The sequence below is a fragment of the Pinus tabuliformis genome, chromosome 1_1 (assembly GCF_031772625.1).
Source record: "Pinus tabuliformis cultivar Carrire ecotype Pingquan chromosome 1_1, CPIR1, whole genome shotgun sequence".
Classification (NCBI taxonomy): Eukaryota; Viridiplantae; Streptophyta; class Pinopsida; order Pinales; family Pinaceae; genus Pinus; species Pinus tabuliformis.
The window spans coordinates 986102433-986120068 of NC_142297.1; the positions used below are offsets into that span (position 1 = coordinate 986102433).

Sequence of the window (17636 nt, forward strand, 5' to 3'; positions counted from 1 at the left end):
AAGGTGATCTATTGACTAGGTAAAATGTAATCTACACCGCTTCTACCTAGAATTCTTGTCCTAACCTGACACCACTTAGCATGCTTATTGCCCTTTCCATCAACGTCTCGTTCATTCTTTCTGCAACTCCATTTTGCTGAGGTGTATATGGAGTATTCTTCTGCCGTGCTATACCACACATATTACATACTTCTTCAAATTCCTTATTGCAAAACTCTCCACCGTTATCTATCCTCAGCACCTTTATCTTCTTCTCTATCTGGTTTTCCACCAGAGCCTTAAATTGTTTAAACCTGTCAAGGACTTCAAATTTCTTCTTAAGGAAATATATCCATGTATTCCTTGAGAAATCATCTATAAATGATACATAGTACACAGACTTACCCAGTGATGGAACCTTCACAAATCCAAACACATCACTGTGCACAAGCTCTAATATATGTTTCGCCCTCTTACCACCAGAGGGGAAACCCACCCGATTCTACTTCCCATATACACAATTTTCACATAAATCAAAATCCAAAGAGCTATTACTCATACATTCTACCATACCTTTACCATGAAGTATTTGAAGGACCTTCTCTCCAATATGTCCAAGCCTTTGGTGCCACAACATGGTATTCTCTCCAGAGACCACTAGATTTTCTGCTCCACTTTCAGGAACCACAGAACTGTTGCACCCATCAACAACAATGCTACTTTACAACTTGTAGAGATTTCCAATTCGAACTCCCCACATCAATACCAGTGCCCCACAAACCATCTTGCAAGTATCCTTCTCGAACACTATTTTTACACCTGCATCATCCAACTTGCTTACATAAATCAGATTTCTCGCTAATGCAGGAATATGAAGAACACTTGGAAGTGTTCTAACTTTTCCACCTTGCAACTTCAACTTTACTTTTCCACGACCAATGATTCTAGACTTCTTGTCATCCCCCAAGAAGACATCACCACCATCATATTTCTCATACTCGGAGAACCACTCTCTATGGGGAGTGAAGTGAAAGGATGCACCTGAGTCAATCAACCATGCCTCATGATCTACATGTGTACTTGAAGAAGCCAAGTACACATCCCCACCTTCATCTGAGGAGGTTTTTGTCTCTGTAGAAGGAGCATCATTAGATCGCTTTCCTTTTTTAGGAGCTTTAGATTTACAATCCCTTTTGTAGTGCCCTTCCTTTCTGCATTTCCAGCACACCACCTTTACATGTTTTCCTAGATTTAGATCTCCCTCTAGATTTATATCTCCCACTCGATGACTTATTCTTGTTTTTGTTCTAAGACCATCCTCATATATAAAAGGCATCACCATTCTGGCTCTCCATATTTTCCTGTCTCATCTCCTCCGTCAGCAAGGATGAGACTATTTCATCAAACTGCGAGGTAGTTGCATTGCTACCTATTGCAATAACAAGACTATCCCATGAATCTAGTAGAGAACATAATAAACTGATGCACTTATTTTCATCTGAAATTTTAATATCAACAGATAATAACTGACTTACCACAGTGTTAAATGCGTTCAGATGTTCTGTCACCAAGTCTCCATATTTCATCCTTAAGTTATACAACTTTTTCCGTAGGAACAATATATTCACCAAAGACTTAGATTGGTACAAAGTCCCTAACTTTTCCCACAAAGCCTTCATCGTAGCTTCCCCTGATACATTCAACAATACTGAATCTAAGACACACAATTGTATTGTGCTCTTAGCCTTCTGACCCAACTTCTTCCATTCTTCATCAAGCACTCCCATTGGTTTAATACCTGGATCTACCGCGACCGGCTGATCTTTATCCACCAACAGATCCTCCATCTTGAGTTTCCATAACTCAAAACTCTGACCATTAAATTTCTTGATCTCTATCTTTCCACTGCTTGCCATCCTCTTTCACCACTAGAATCAATCCCACAGATCTCCCACTGAACAGGGTCTACCACAGGCTCGAGCGAAACCCCTCAGCAACAAAGGCGTCCCATTGAAGTCAAAACATCTCTGATACCAGAGGTAGGTTTTAACCCCATATAGAAATTACCTACATAGGAATTCTAAAACACATAAAATAAACAATGCGAGAGCATAACACATAAAACACATATACACAAAGATTTTCCCCTGGATCCCAAAACCAAGACTACCAGCTTGAATTTTCATTATGTTCCTTTCAATGTTACAAACATATTTATGCATGCCAAAGCATCCAATGCCATGGATTGAAAACCATCGTGTCCAAAACCATGTGCGAAAAATCATGCACAAAACCATAGGTAGGTCCTCCCAACCTAATATAGGGTCCAAAAACAAAATTTTCACCCCATAGAGTGGGGTTACCTGCTCCCCATAAACCCCCTATTACCCCCCTTCTAAACCCCCGGATAACTATGGTGGCTAGTTGTGGAAAGAATATAACACAACTCAATATGTGCATCAAAATGATGACAATTAAGGAGAAGTATCCATGACTAAGAAATGTTTGAGTTTCCAACATTGATATTTCCTAACCACTTTGCAGTAAAGCCCTAAAGATAAGTGGACAAGCCTAAGGGACTACATTACAGAGAAGGAAACTCCTTTATTCCTGTTGTAAATATGGATTGGGAAAGAGGGCTAGCGAAATTGGGATTGTTTTGAAACTTTGAGTGAGTGAGAGAGAGAGAGAAGTTTGCAATAGCTTCATAATTATAATAGTTATAGACTTAGAGTAGGCCAAGGAATCCATTACCTCAACTCATAGGTGACATACTGTTGAGAGAGAGAGTTGAGGTCAAAAGGTTGATGTTCGATGGAATGAGTGCAATATATGGATCTTGGTAGAATTAAAATATTGAAGGACTCTTCATCCTGCCTCCAACACTTGATATATGTCATACTTTTTGTCTTTATTAAGACATTGTTCTCATTGTTCTTCCTAGTTTCGTTCGTGAACCACCATGCCACCACATATTATTTACTATCTTCTCCTTCGCATAAATTTTTCGAATTGAAAAATCATCAACTAACATGTAACCCTCCCTCTATTAGTTGAAATATTTATAACTAGGCCATTAGGCCTCTAGGGAAACTAATTGTAGAGTCCAAGGACTACTTTACCTTGAAACCCTTTTTGCCTATACTTCTTCCTTTTTCCTATTCCTATAACCTAAATAAATTCAATAGACATAAAGTTTTGTTAAGGTAAGCACTTACACTTCCTCTTTTTCATATTTTGTCTATATACCTTATTGTTTTATTAAAGTTTGCATTCAACTACATAATTGACTTGATTCTGCAACTAATCCACATTTCCGCAACTACCTCCATTGTTGACATGGCTTGAGTGCACCAGCTTAGCAAAAGAAGATATGGATGGATGAGATATGGTCCCTTCATGGATTATTTCCTATTCTCTTGAGCCAATCCCTGAAGAAGATCGCACTGTAATACGATCAAACTCAAAGTCAACTTCAAGATTATATGCTGAAACAGTCTGAATTTCACGAAATCTTATCGATTTTCTTTTCCAAATAGAAAATTGATTATTCATCGATATAGTTTGGTTTAATAGGGATCGTAAAAAATATCTGTAGGCTTAAAGCTATCATACTGTGATTTGGAGAAATGTTATAAGAGCAATGGTTGCTGTATGTTTTGGTGCGCGCCGCTGTATCTAAATTTTGAAGAACATCCTGTGGAAACTGTTTCTGATTAATATACTTTGGTTCATATTTTCCATGCTACATTGATTAAATATTGTTGATTGTCTCGTGGAGGGCCCCTACGTATAGTTCAGGTTTTTGATCTAATGCAAATAGGTTTCCTTTCATTTCTTAGAGTTAAATTATGTATGCTCTGTTTTATGTGTTAAAATGTAGTATAATGGAATTTGCAATTAAACTATTGTCTACATCAACAATTTCCTTAGCTTTCTACCTAGCATAATTATGTTAGAATAACTTGCTAACAAATTTTAAGAACAATACTCTAATATAGTCAGTAATACCATCTCCATGTTAATTATAAATTTAGACCTTAACAGTAGCATAGATATCTGAACAACATAAAATAATTTCTAGCACATAAAATTCACTTGTGCTTCATCATTATACCTGCCCTGGTTGATAATTTATGTTGACTATTTAAGAACATTAAATTGGCTAAACATTTTGGTGCTGTTGTCGGGGATGTAAAACTAGAAGTTAAAAAAAGAAGAAGAGAAAAATTATCATTTCAAAACATGACATGCATAGGGATAGAGACTCTAGAGGTCGATTTGTAGGATGAGGAAGAAGCTTAATTCCCAGAAATCCACTCACTTCACCACAAATTTGAAATTCCACACCACCTACTCAAACCCGAATTCCATTTCCAGGTCAACAAAGACTTCCTGAAGTCTCAAGATTAGAAATCCAATCCATAACTTCACCTACTTCATCTACTGAAGCTGTAATTGAGGAAAATCCTACATCCCCAACTACAAGAGTAGTTTTTCTGTCCTCCACTGGTGAACAATTTCTAGGAGAAGAATTAGACATTCCTAGTGAAGAAGAAGAACAAGAAATTTATTTTGGCCACCCATTGATAGAGGAACCAAAAGAATTAGAAGAACCTTACATTAGTTCTGAGGAATCTGTCATGGCTGAAGAAGGGGAAGGATAGGTACACAATGTCAATGGTGAGGAAAATAGGATTGGAGGAGGTAGAGGTAGAGGAGGAGGCGGAGATAGGAATAGAGGAGGGGGTAGAGGTAGAGGAAATCTAGATCCTTTTGGATTTCATATTTTTGATGAAGATACAACCCTCACAATGAAAAATATTTCACCTTCTATTCTTCCTAATTTCCACGGAAAAAGAAATGAAGACCCAGAGACATTTCTCTTCGAATTTGAGGTATTATGCAAATCATATGACTATCTCCATGATGCTCAAAAACTGAAATTGTTCCCTACTACCTTAAAGGATTCAACATTAAAATGGTTTATGAGTTAAGGAATGAATTTTGTAATAACATGGGCACAAATGAAAGAGGCTTTCTTAGGAAAATATAGATATTAATGTATTCCTAGTAACCTTAAAGATGAAGTCTTAAAAATGACACAAAAGGAAGATGAAAATCTTGAAGACTTAGTAGAGAGATTTGTCTATAATATTAAAAGAGCAAAAATGGATCATTTGGATGGGGAACATTGAAATCCCTCCTGCTCAAAGCTATCAAAGATGAATCGATTGATCTCCTTAACTTAATAGGAAAAGGAGATATTTATCAATTGCCATTTTCAGATATTTGTGATCTATGTGTACATATCTCAAGGGGCAAAGCACGAGTTGGAAAGAGTCGTAGAGACCCTCTCTTATCAAGAATTAATAAATCTACAGCTGGAACAGTCAGCAAGGTAGAATTAGGAAGCTTGCTTGATACCTTCAAGACAAATATTTTAGGGAGTCTAAGTGAACAGATAGGCACCCTTAAAATAAAAAATATGAAAAAATATGAAAATGTTACATTATCTATTTTCTGTCCTAGATGTTGAAAGAAACATGCCCTAAGAGAGTGTCCCTTAGATTCAAAAGCTATAGAAACTTGTGCCATATGTGCAGATAATCATGATATTAAGGAATGATTTTCTTTACCATGTCTCAAGGCTGTGTTTAATTATTAAGGAATACGAGAACAAGTAGACCCTGTTTACTTTATAGCCAATAGACCATGGAAAATCTCCCAACCAAATCAACCAAGGCTTCAAACCACAACAATTTTCTCAGTCTTCACAAAATAATTGGAATCCATCTTGACAGCCTTCTGCTCAACCACAATCACAATCTTGGATCATGGATGGAAAAAATCTTATGGGGCTTATGCTTAGTATCAACAATATTGACCATCCCATATTCCACCGCAATTCCTACGCCAGTCTAATAAAATTCCTGAAGCTAATCAATTACCTCAAGTCCAAGTTCAGAGTCAAAATCCATAGCTCTCCCTACCATTTGCACAAAAGCCAAATCAACTAGCTCAACCACTTCCAAACCCTAATAATAAAAATGCCATAACAACCTGTGTACAAGATGGAAGGGAAAAATCCTCAAACTTACGTAATAGCTCCACTAGATCTAAATAATGTCCAGTTAAGGTCTAGAAGAGTGTTACAAAGAAAACCCCCTGTTATTATTCAGGAAGCAAGAACAAATCTTCAAAAAAAGAAAAATCAATCTGAAGAAGGAGAGTCCTCTCTCCCTCAAAAAGAGAATAATCAAACAGAAATTTTTCCAATAAATACTCCTATTATAGACCAACCCTTGGTATCAATTAGACCACCTTTCCCTGAACGGCTGAAAATTGATGAAGGAGTAGAAAAACAAATCACATTGTGTGAGTATAATATGCTAGACCAATTAAGAAATGTCTGTATCAATTTTTTTTTATTACAAGATATAAAAGAAATACCAATATTTTATAAAATAATTAAGGAATTAAGTACTCAAATATCAGGAAGAAAAATAACATACATAAAAAGAATTCAATTAGTCAGGAAAATTGTAGACATCATGATGGGAAAGACGACAATCCAAAAATATCTATATCTAGGAAGCCCCATTGTAAAAATTCATATCAATGGAATTGAAATACCAAACACACTGACTGATCTAGGAGCAGCCATAAACTTAATAAGTAAACAAGTTATGAATTCACTTAGGCCTCCTAACCTTCAATACACACCAACACTATTACAATTAGCAGATAGGTCTCTGATTAGATCTTATGGTGTGTTGAAATATGTTTGTGTATCTTTAGATTCTTTGGAATATCCTATTGATTTCATGGTCTTAACACCCAAGAATAATATAGGAGGACATCCGTTAATCCTAAGAAGACCTTGGCTAGCTACATCTCATGCTTTCATCGGTTGTAAACCAGGTGACATGTTTATCTCAGATGGAATTATACAAGGAAATTTACATTATACCCACCTGCAAGAACAACAATAGAAACAGAGAATGAGGAATGGATAGATGATGGAGATGATATACAACCTGTTTTCATTACTCTTCAAGTAAGAGAGGAAGACCAAATTTTATATCTATTGGAAAATAATGAATCTTCCTCACATTATGACCGTAGTCGAAATGAATATATCTCATCCAAACAAGTATCATTTCTCTCCATGCAGAAATTTGGGAATTCTTTAATAGAAATCTTTCAAGGTAAAGCTTTGAATATTAATGAAAACCTGAAACAATTACAAAACAATCAACTGGTAGAAGTCTTACAGAAACATTCTTATGCTTATGCATCAGAATACACTGATATCAGAGGAATTGATCCTAAAACTTGCATAAATCATATCTACATTGAACAAAGTGCAAGACCAGTTAGACAACCACAACAAGGAATGAACCCAAATCTAAAAGAAATTGTTAACGAGGAATTGCAAAAACTGCTAAATGTAAATTTCATCTATCCAATATCAGACAGCCAATGGGTTTCCACCCTAATAATTGTAGCAAAGAAAAATGGAAAATTGAGAGTATGCATCGATTGTAGGGAATTGAATAAAGCAACATTAAAATACCACTTTCCACTGCCTTTGGTAGATCAAGTGTTAGACACAATAGGAGAGAAATTTTATTTTTCATTTTTTGACAGTTTTAGTGGATATAAACAGATTCAGGTAGCACCTAAAAATCAAGATAAAACCACATTCACTTGTCCATGGGGAACTTATGCTTATCGAATACTTCCCTTTGGATTATGTAATGCTCCGACAACATTCCAAAGAGCAGTCCTCAGAATTTTCTCTTGTCTTATTCATGATTGTGTGGAAGTGTACATGGATGATTTCACAGTTTATGGAGATTCTTTTAATGAAGCACATGAAAATTTAGAAGAAGTTTTAAAAAGATATAAAGAAACAAATCTCTCATTAGGTCATGAGAAATTTTTCATGATGTTTAACGAAGGAATTGTTTTAGGTCACCATATTTCAGGAGATGGAATTAAGGTAGACTCATCTAAACTCGATGTCATTTCTAAATTATTAGTGCCAAACTATCAACAAGATATTAGGATTTTTATTGGTTTTACCTAGATATTATAGAAGATTTATAGAAAAATTCACAAAAATTGCATCTCCACTCTTTAAGGTACTTACCAAGGACTGTGAATTCAATTGGATTTCTGATTGTCACGCTGCCTTTGAAACTTTGAGAAAGAGAATTTCTGAAGCACCTATCTTAAAAGGACCCAACTGGAAATTGTGTTTCCATTTATCAACTGATGCTTCACATAGAGCCTTAGGATCTCTGTTAGGAAAGAAAGATCTTATTCCTTATGCAATCTATTATACTAGTAAAAATTTAACTCCTACAGAGTTAAATTATATTGTAAGTGAGAAGGAGCTTTTAGCCGTAGTTCATGCCATTAATAAATTCATACATTATATAACTTGTTATGAAACTTTCATTCACATAGACCATTCTACCATTAGATACCTAATGAATAAAGCCATCACTAATGGAAGAATAACCACATGGATCTTATTGTTACAAGAATTCAACATCACCATTCTAGATAGACTTGGAAAATAAAATACAATTGCTAACTTTTTATCTAGAATTCAAAACGATAATAATGATCAATCTGTAGAAGATAAATTTCCTCATGAATATATTTTTGCAGTATCTACTAAATCACCTTTGTATACAGATATTGCTAACTATTTAGCTACATGGAAAATGCCATTTCATTTTTCTCCTAGAGAAGAGAGGGAGATAGTTCACAATAACACATCTTATTCATCGATAAACGAAGAATTATATAAAACATGACCAGATCTCATCATTAGAAGATGTGTTCGAGAGGATGAAATACCAGAAATACTTAAAACCTGCCATGACAAACCATGTGGAGGATATTTTTCTGACAAAAGAACTACTTATAAAGTCTTACTTTTAGGATATTATTGGCCTTCCATTTTCAAGGAGACCAATGAATCTGTTAAAATATGTGATATTTGTCAGAGAATGGGCAAACCCACTCTTTCAAATGAAATTCCATTACAACCACATGTACTCATTGAACCATTTGAAAAATGGGCACTAAACTTTGCTGGTCCAGTCAATCCACCTTCAAAGCCAAAAAGGTATATTCTGGTATGTACGGATTACGTCATTAAATGGGTAGAAGCTAAAGCACTTCTTTTTGCTACCGAAAATGTTGTAGTTTCATTTCTTTTTTAGGATATTTTCACTCATTTTGGTGTTCCAATAGAAATTGTAACAGATCAAGGGACACAACTTACATCCAGATTAGTGCAGAAGCTTGTGGAGCAGTACAAAATCAAACATCAAAAATCCACTCCATACCATCCACAAGCCAATGGACAAGTTGAGTCTACAAATAAGGTGATTGAAGTAATCCATACCAAGACTGTACACTTACATAGGAAGGACTCGGCATAAAATCTTTCAGAAGCTTTGTGGGCTTATAGAAATACATGGAGAAGTACTACAGGACATACTCCTTATGAACTTGTTTATGGGAAGCATGTCTTACTTCCAATGGAGTTCCAGATCCAGACCTATAAGACAACAGTCCAGTTAGATCTTGACTTATCAGAAGAAAAAAAGCAAAGGATGAGACAATTTAATGAGTTTGATGAAATAAGACAAGAATCCCTCCAGATGTTAGGTCCCTATAATATTAGTGATTCCCCCATTACTATTGTCATTGTATCTCTTATTGTTATTGTTGTGCTTCTATTGTCCCCGTATTATTATTATTGTGCCCCATAAAATCCCTCTGTTGTTATTTTTGTGCCTTTATATTATTATTGTTAGGTCGGCTTTGTTATATTGTGACCCCTTAGACTCCTATAGATAGAAAGGAGGTTTTTTCATTTGAATCATCCAAGAATTGTTCATTTGTGTAATGTAAAGGAGGTTTCCCCCTTGAAGAGGCTTATTTCTAAGGCGTTCATCTATCTTTTCTATCTTTTTGTGAGCTGGTTTCATATCATTTAGTATCAAAGCTTTGGATTCTAGGGTTTCGCTACTCCAAACAGGCCATCGTGGAATTTAACTTTTTTCTGTGATGTTTCAAAAGATAAAACAAAAATCCATTTGAGAAGAAATCGCGCTGAACCTTTGGTCCAAATTTCAAATTTTGTCTCGCTATATTTTCAGAGATATGATCTAAGGAAGTTAGGGTTTTTGCAAGCTCCAGAATTTCATATAAAACAGGTCATCATGGAATTGTCACTATAAATATTTCACTAGGAAGTTTCAAAAGCTAAAAAAAAAGCCCATTTGAGAAGAAATCGTTCTAAATCTTGGCTACAAATTTCAAGTCCCATCTCGGTACATTTTCGGAGATATAATCTGAGGAAGCTATGGTTTTTGTAGACCCCCAAATTACATTCCAAATAGGTCACCTTGGGAAAATCATGATAACTTTCACTCTGAGCATCAGATTGAATTTTCGTAAGAAGATACAGAAAGAGAATGGACTGTAGTTTTCTTTGGTATCATTTTTAAAACCTAGGGTTGAAACAGTGACCTGCGGCATGTCATACAAGTTCGCTCTACTAAACCAATCTATACTCAGGTCATCATGGGAGATTTGGCATAACTCTTCATTGGAGAATCCAATCTTGATCAGACCAAATGATATATTAAAATTACGAGATCAAGTCCAACAAGTTTCACTTGCACAAAAAGTAACAGAAAATAAGATGGTTGGTTTAAAGAAAGACGTAGAAGCTAAGATGGATGGTTTAAAGAAAGGCGTAGAAGCCAATATGGACAGCGTGGAAGCTAAGATGGACAACGTGGAAGCTAAGATGGATGATTTAAAGAAAGGCATGGAAGATTTGTAGATAAATTTGAAGAAAAATTTGACAAAGTTTCTACAAGAAATGCTTACTAATGGAGAAAGGGTGGGAAAGAGAACTCATTATGAGAACAAAATAAATGCTAATCATGATTTCATAGAGTCTAATGTTGGCTCGAAGAACCACCATGTTCCAAAGATCGATATGAGGATGTTTGATGGCAAGGATCCCAGAACATGGATACTATAGATGGAGCAATTTTTCGATCTCCATAATGTGCAAAACACACAAAAGGTACACATTGCAACTTTATATTTGGAACCAAATTAGTTTGTATGGTATCGATGGCTTTGCTCTCGTAAAAAAATTGTCACTTGGGCTATTTTTATGGATGAAATGACAGCACATTATGAGGATACAAAAGCAACACTTATTTTAGCGAATTGATAAATCTCAAACAAAAGGGTTCAATGATGGAGCACATTGAGGACTTCCAAAAATTGAATATAAGCATAAAATAAATTCTAGAGGAGCATAGGATTGATGTGTTCATAGGGGCTTTAAAAGATAACATCCAACATGAGGTTCACCTTTGGGAACCAGATTCAATGGAGAAGGCATTCAAGTTGGCAAGAAAAATGGAAAGCAAAATTATGGCAACAAGGAAGCCTACCACTCACAATCATAAAGATGGAAGTGTTACTGCCCCTAGCCATCCACAACCTACAAGGTTGACACCACAAAAATTGGAAAAAAAAAGAGAAAAAGGGCTTTGTTATAGTTGTGATAGAAAATACACTAAAGGTCGTAAGTATGCAGAGAAGAAATTATTTTACATAGATTGTGAAGAGGAGGAAGAAAAGGAACAAGAAATGTCAAACGAAGAAGATATACACTAGGAACAAACCCTAGAAAAAAAGGAAATGAATTTGACCATATCTTGTAATGCATTGGTTGCAATTACCACTCCTCAAACTATCAAGATAGAAGGGCATATCAAGAAGAAAAAGGTAATAATGTTGATTGATTCGGGAAGCACCCATAATTTTATTCATTGTAAGATAGCCAAGGAATTGAATTGCTTCCTATATCTAGCACCATAGTGTCAAGTGATGGTTGCAAGTGGAGGAACCATAAATTGCTCAGGAAAGTGCCATAATATCAAGCTATCCATGGGAGAATATGTATTGAATAGACCAATGCTTTCCATTCCAATGGGTGGTACTGATGTTGTACTAGGAGTCTAATGGCTATAATCCTTGGGTACAATAGCTTTTAATTTTCAAGAACTTTTCATGAAATTCTCTTCAGAAGGAAAGGAAGTTGAATTAAGAGGTATTACAGGGAAACCAAGAAAGATAATCAGCTCTAACAAAATGACAAAGCTTCTAAATAAAGAACAACGAGCCATAATTGCACATTTATGTTCACTAGAGGTTCCCACATCGAAATCATCCATTTCTCCGGATCTCCAAAAAGTCTTGGATAATCATTCCAAGGTATTTGAGACTCCCAAAGGCCTCCCACCTATTTATGATCATGATCATGCTATTAATTTGATTCCAAGAAGTGTTCCTCCAAACATCAGGCCTTACAGATATCCCTATGTCCATAAGAGTGAGATTGAACATATGGTTGCAGAAATGCTAGAGGCTAATATAATTCAACCTAGTCAAAGTTCTTTCTCTGCTCCAGTAGTATTGGTTCACAAGAAGGATGGATCATGGCCCATGTGTTCATATTATAGGGAGTTCAACAAGCTCACTACTAAAGATAAATTTCCCATTCCTGTCGTTGATGAATTATTGGATGAATTGAAAGGATAAATTTACTTCACCAAGTTGGATCTTCATTCAAGATATCATCAAATTAGAATGAAGATTGAAGACATTCCAAAAACAACATTTAGAACTCATGAAGGTCATTATGAATTTTTGGTCATGCCTTTTGGCCTTACTAATGCACCTTCTACATTTCAAGGTTTGATGAATTCCATTTTCAAACCCTTCCTTAGAAAATTTTTGTTAGTATTTTTTGATGATATACTAATCTACAACAAGTCTTGGAAGGATCATGTCCAACATGTTGACATGGTGCTCAAACTATTGGAGGAGAAACAATTATATGCAAAAAAATCTCCAGATGTTTCTTTGGAGTACAAGAAGTGGAATATCTAGGTCAGATTGTATCTCATGAAGGCATTAAGGTAGACCCTAGAAAAATTAAAACCATTAAGGAATGGAAAATCCCCACATCCATAAAGAATCTACGAGGATTACTCAGGTTGACAGGGTATTATCACAAGTTTGTTAGGAATTATGGGAGGATAGTAGCACCTCTAACAACATTATTGAAGAAAGATGCATTTTCATGGACTCCAGAAGCAACGAAGGCCTTTGAACATCTTAAAGAGGAAATGTGCCAAGCACCATTCTTAGCAACATCGGACTTCACAAATACCTTTATTGTGGAATGTGATGCCTCAGGAAATGGAATTGGTGTTGTTTTAATGCAAGAAGAAAGACCCATTGCTTTTGAAAGTCGTCCAATCAAAGGAAAGTATTTACACAAAGCTATTTATGAGAAGGAAATGTTGACAATACTACATGCACTTGAAAAATGGCGACCCTACCTAATGGGAAGACACTTCAAGGTAAAAACAGATTATGATAGTCTTAAATACTTTTTGGAACAAAGATTATCTTCAGAAGAGCAGCAAAAATGAGTCACAAAAATGTTGGGTTATGACTTTGAAATCATCTACAAGAAAGGGAAGAAAAATGTTGTGGTAGATGCGCTCTCAATAAAGGATGAGGATGTGGAAGCATTTCTTTGCACCATTTCTATTATCCAACCAGATTGGATAAAGGAAGCACCAGATGAATGGAAGAATGACGAGGAAGTGTGGGCACTCATTCAAAAGATACAAAAGGATCCCAGTACATCTGATACATTTAGCTGGAAAAATGATTCGTTATGGTACAAGGATCGGTTATACCTATGTAAGAATTCCCAACTCAAACAAAATATTCTTAGGGAATCGCACACCTTTCCCTTAACAGGGCACTCAAGATTTCTAAAAGCTTACCACAGGGTTAAGAAGGATTTTCTTTTGGTATGGCCTTAAATCGGATATTCAAATGTTTGTGGTGGAATGTTTGGTTTTCCAACAAAATAAAGTTGAAACAATTAAGACCCCAGGACTATTACAACCTTTATCCATTCCAAGCCAATGTTGGGAGGAGGTTTCAATGGATTTTATCACAGGTTTACCCAAGTCCGAAAGAAAGAGTGTTATCATGGTGGTAGTTGACAGACTTACCAACTATGCATACTTTTGTGCATTATTTCATCCATTTAAATCGAGTACAGTTTCTACTATATTTATGGAAATAATTCAAAAGCTACATTGAAACCCAAAAATTATTGTAAGTGAGAGATCCCATTTTCACTCGAAATTTTTGGGTAGAATTATTTTCTTGTCTTGGTACTCAGTTAGCTCATAGCTCATCTTATCATCCTCAATCTGATGGGCAAACTGAGATAGACTACTCAATCGTTGAGGAAAACACTTTTTTTATGAAGAGGGGCATGTTAGGTCCCTATAATACTAGTGATTCCCCCATTACTATTGTCGTTGTATCCCTTATTGTTATTGTTGTGCCCCTATTGTCCCCATATTGTTATTATTGTGCCCCATAGAATCCCTCTATTGTTATTTTTGTGCCTTTATATTATTATTGTTAGGTGGACTTGGTTATATTGTGACCCCTTAGACTCCTATATATAGAAAGGAGGTTTTGTCATTTGAATCATCCAAGAATTGTTCAATTGTGTAATGTAAAGGAGGTTTCCCCCTTGAAGAGCCTTATTTCTAAGGCATTCATCTATCCTAACTATATTTTTGTGATCTGGTTTCATAACACCAGAATACCAGCCTAGTTCAACAACAAAGATCCAGATGGCATGATAAATACATTAAAGAAAGAAAATTTCATCCAGGATATTTGGCATTACTCTTCGATTCAACGTTCAAGAATTTCCAAGGAAAATTCCAGAGTCACTGGTGCAGTTAGAATCATGATTATTGATGAAGAGAAAATTCCTCTTTTAGTGAATGCACATCCACTTAGACTTTATCAGAATCCATTGACAAAAGAAGAATTTGTCAAAATTTTCCAAGATAATTCAGAATTGAAGATGGTTGAGAAGAATTCTTCTTCTTTTCCACCTTAGAAATTTTATTTTTCTATATATATATGTGTGTGTGTGTACACACACACACACACACACACACACACACACACATATATATGCTATTCAAATAGAAAAAAAAATGTATAAACATGAAAACCAACATGTTGTTGGCATGCTTATACAAAACATTTGGAGTAAAAACCAACTCCATGTTGTTGGCACCTTAACTTTTGTCTTTTCCAAAATGAAAGTCCCTTTCCTAAAGTTTTTTTTCTCAGTTACAGAATCAATAAACTTTTGTATCTTTGACAAGTTTCTACAACTCTAATAAAATTTTTGTAGCCAACTTGACAGGAACACTTGGTGATTCGAATTGAAGAATAATTGATAGTGAAAAGTACCTACAGAAGATATCAAAGGACAAATAAGGTTAGAAAATTATTCAAAGGTATGTGATACTTTAATTTTACAATGAGAATTAGTATATTTCATATATGAACTAAGAGGACATATCACTGCCAAAATAAAATGAAATCATTGCAAATCGTGGTTGATGGTCGCTTGTCAAAATCATCACAATCCACCACTTAAACTCTTGTCTTGTCCCCATTCCAAATCTATCGATGTAATCACTGAATCATTATTTTGAATGTGCTCCAATGGTTAGATCATCCCCACAATCTTCATTATAATTCACTTTTTCTCCTATTTCTTTGAATTCACATAGCCTTTCCATCTCTTTGAGACTGTACAAAACCCTACCAACACCATTTTTCGTGTCAAGTGAACAGTACTTGAGACAATGCATCTTCCATAATGGGTGTTATTGTCTGAACTGAACCAGTAGGAAATATGTTCTTAGAAGCATATCCTCGGACTAGGTAGTTGTTGCAGAAAGTACAGTGGTTACAATTCATAGAGAAATTCGACGGTTTCCATAGGGAGTTGATGAAGACTTTTGCATGTTCTTTTGATGCAATAGAGGTTGAAATAGGAGACATCAAGTTCACCATAATGGAGTCCCTAATCACAGAAGCTACTAAATTACCCAAAAGTCGAGAAAAATGGTTCAAAAATAGAGGAATCGATGGAGATGAATGGAAATTATTCTTGAAAAATCCAAACATGGACACCACCATCTTCAGGAAAGGTATTCCTAGTACAACCCTTAAGAGTAAATGGAGAAATTTTCTCCTTGTACTCAAAAAATTTATTACTTGTGAAGGTTGGTTTGGATGCATGTATTTCTACCACATTAGGATAATGATGAATTTTCTTGAGGAACACCAAATGAATCTTCCTTACTTTCTCTTGCATAGTCTTAAGAAAATGTCCATGAATGTTCAAAATTCAATTCAATTCATAGACGATACCATGTACCGTCATGGATTCATAAAGATATTGATTGAGTTTCACCCTCAGAGTATAGGGGAGAACTGGGAAAGTTTTTTGGTAAGGAATCATTTTGAAGAAAGAGGCCCTGAATAGCCTAGCAATATTAGAATCCTTGGGGAAGGAAGAGAAAAATGGAAACAATAAAAGAACAAGAACCCCAGTCTCAATAGGAATTATTAGAGGATGAACTTCCCATAGTAGGTATTTTGCACAAAATGGAAAAAGGGAATCATAGAAGAAAGAAAGCTAGAAAAAGAATAGAAGATTTACCACAAACCAATATCCTTCCTCGGAAAGAGAAGCCAAAATATAAAAAGAGGAAAACTCAGGGATTATTGACCTCAAGTTAGTGAAGAAGTACCAAATTAAACATGATGCAACAAGCAGTCTGAGGAGCTGAAAAGTATGTTGATCTGGAGGAAAAGGAGCCGAATGAAGACCCTGAATACTTTCCAGGAGAATCAAAAAACTGTAACCAAGGGTGTCATCACCCTCCTTCATTTCACCTCCACGAAGTGCAATGCACAGTCGAGGTGTTGATCTTGTTCAACAGGAAATTTATGACTACATAGAGTCATTAGAAACGAAGGAAGCAACAACTAAAGAATCAATCCAAAGTCTAGGAGAAGGAAGTAACCAGTTCAATTAGCCCCAAGAACCTTCAACATCTAATGTTTTAAAGTAGGAGATCTTTGAGCTGGAGACATTGAACACATATCTCAAAAATGAAAATCAGACATTGAAAGCATAGAATGAGATTCAAATTGCAAAGAGTGACAACCTTATTCTTCACTTGAGTTTATGGTAGAAAGAAAACAAGAGGTTGAAAAATGAAAATAGTGCAATGCAAAGGGAAATCATCAACCTAAAATATAAAATCCTCATGAAGTAATCAAGAATGCCAGTGGTTTGCAGAAAGAATAAGAAAGTGAATCTTAAATGTGATAACCAGAAGGCACAAGAGAATGAAAACGATGAATTGTATGAGGACGTACAAAACCTCCAATGTAGGGGAATGTAGAGTCTAAGGACTACTTTACCTTAACACCCTTTTTGCCTATACGTCTTCCTTTTTCCTATTCCTATCACCTAAATAAATGCAATAGACATAATTTTTTGTTAAGGTAAGCACTTACATGTCCTCTTTTTCATATTTTGTCTATATACCTTATTTTTTTTATTAAATTTTGCATTCATCTATGGAATTGACCTAATTCTACAACAAATC

The 17636-nt window shown here is 35.4% G+C and overlaps 1 protein-coding gene across 1 annotated transcript in view; it reads right to left on the reverse strand.

Annotated features, from left to right (window-relative positions):
- LOC149217832 (NAC domain-containing protein 22-like) overlaps window positions 1-17636 on the reverse strand; it is a 198308-nt gene that overhangs the window by 154216 nt on the left and 26456 nt on the right. The window lies entirely within an intron of this gene.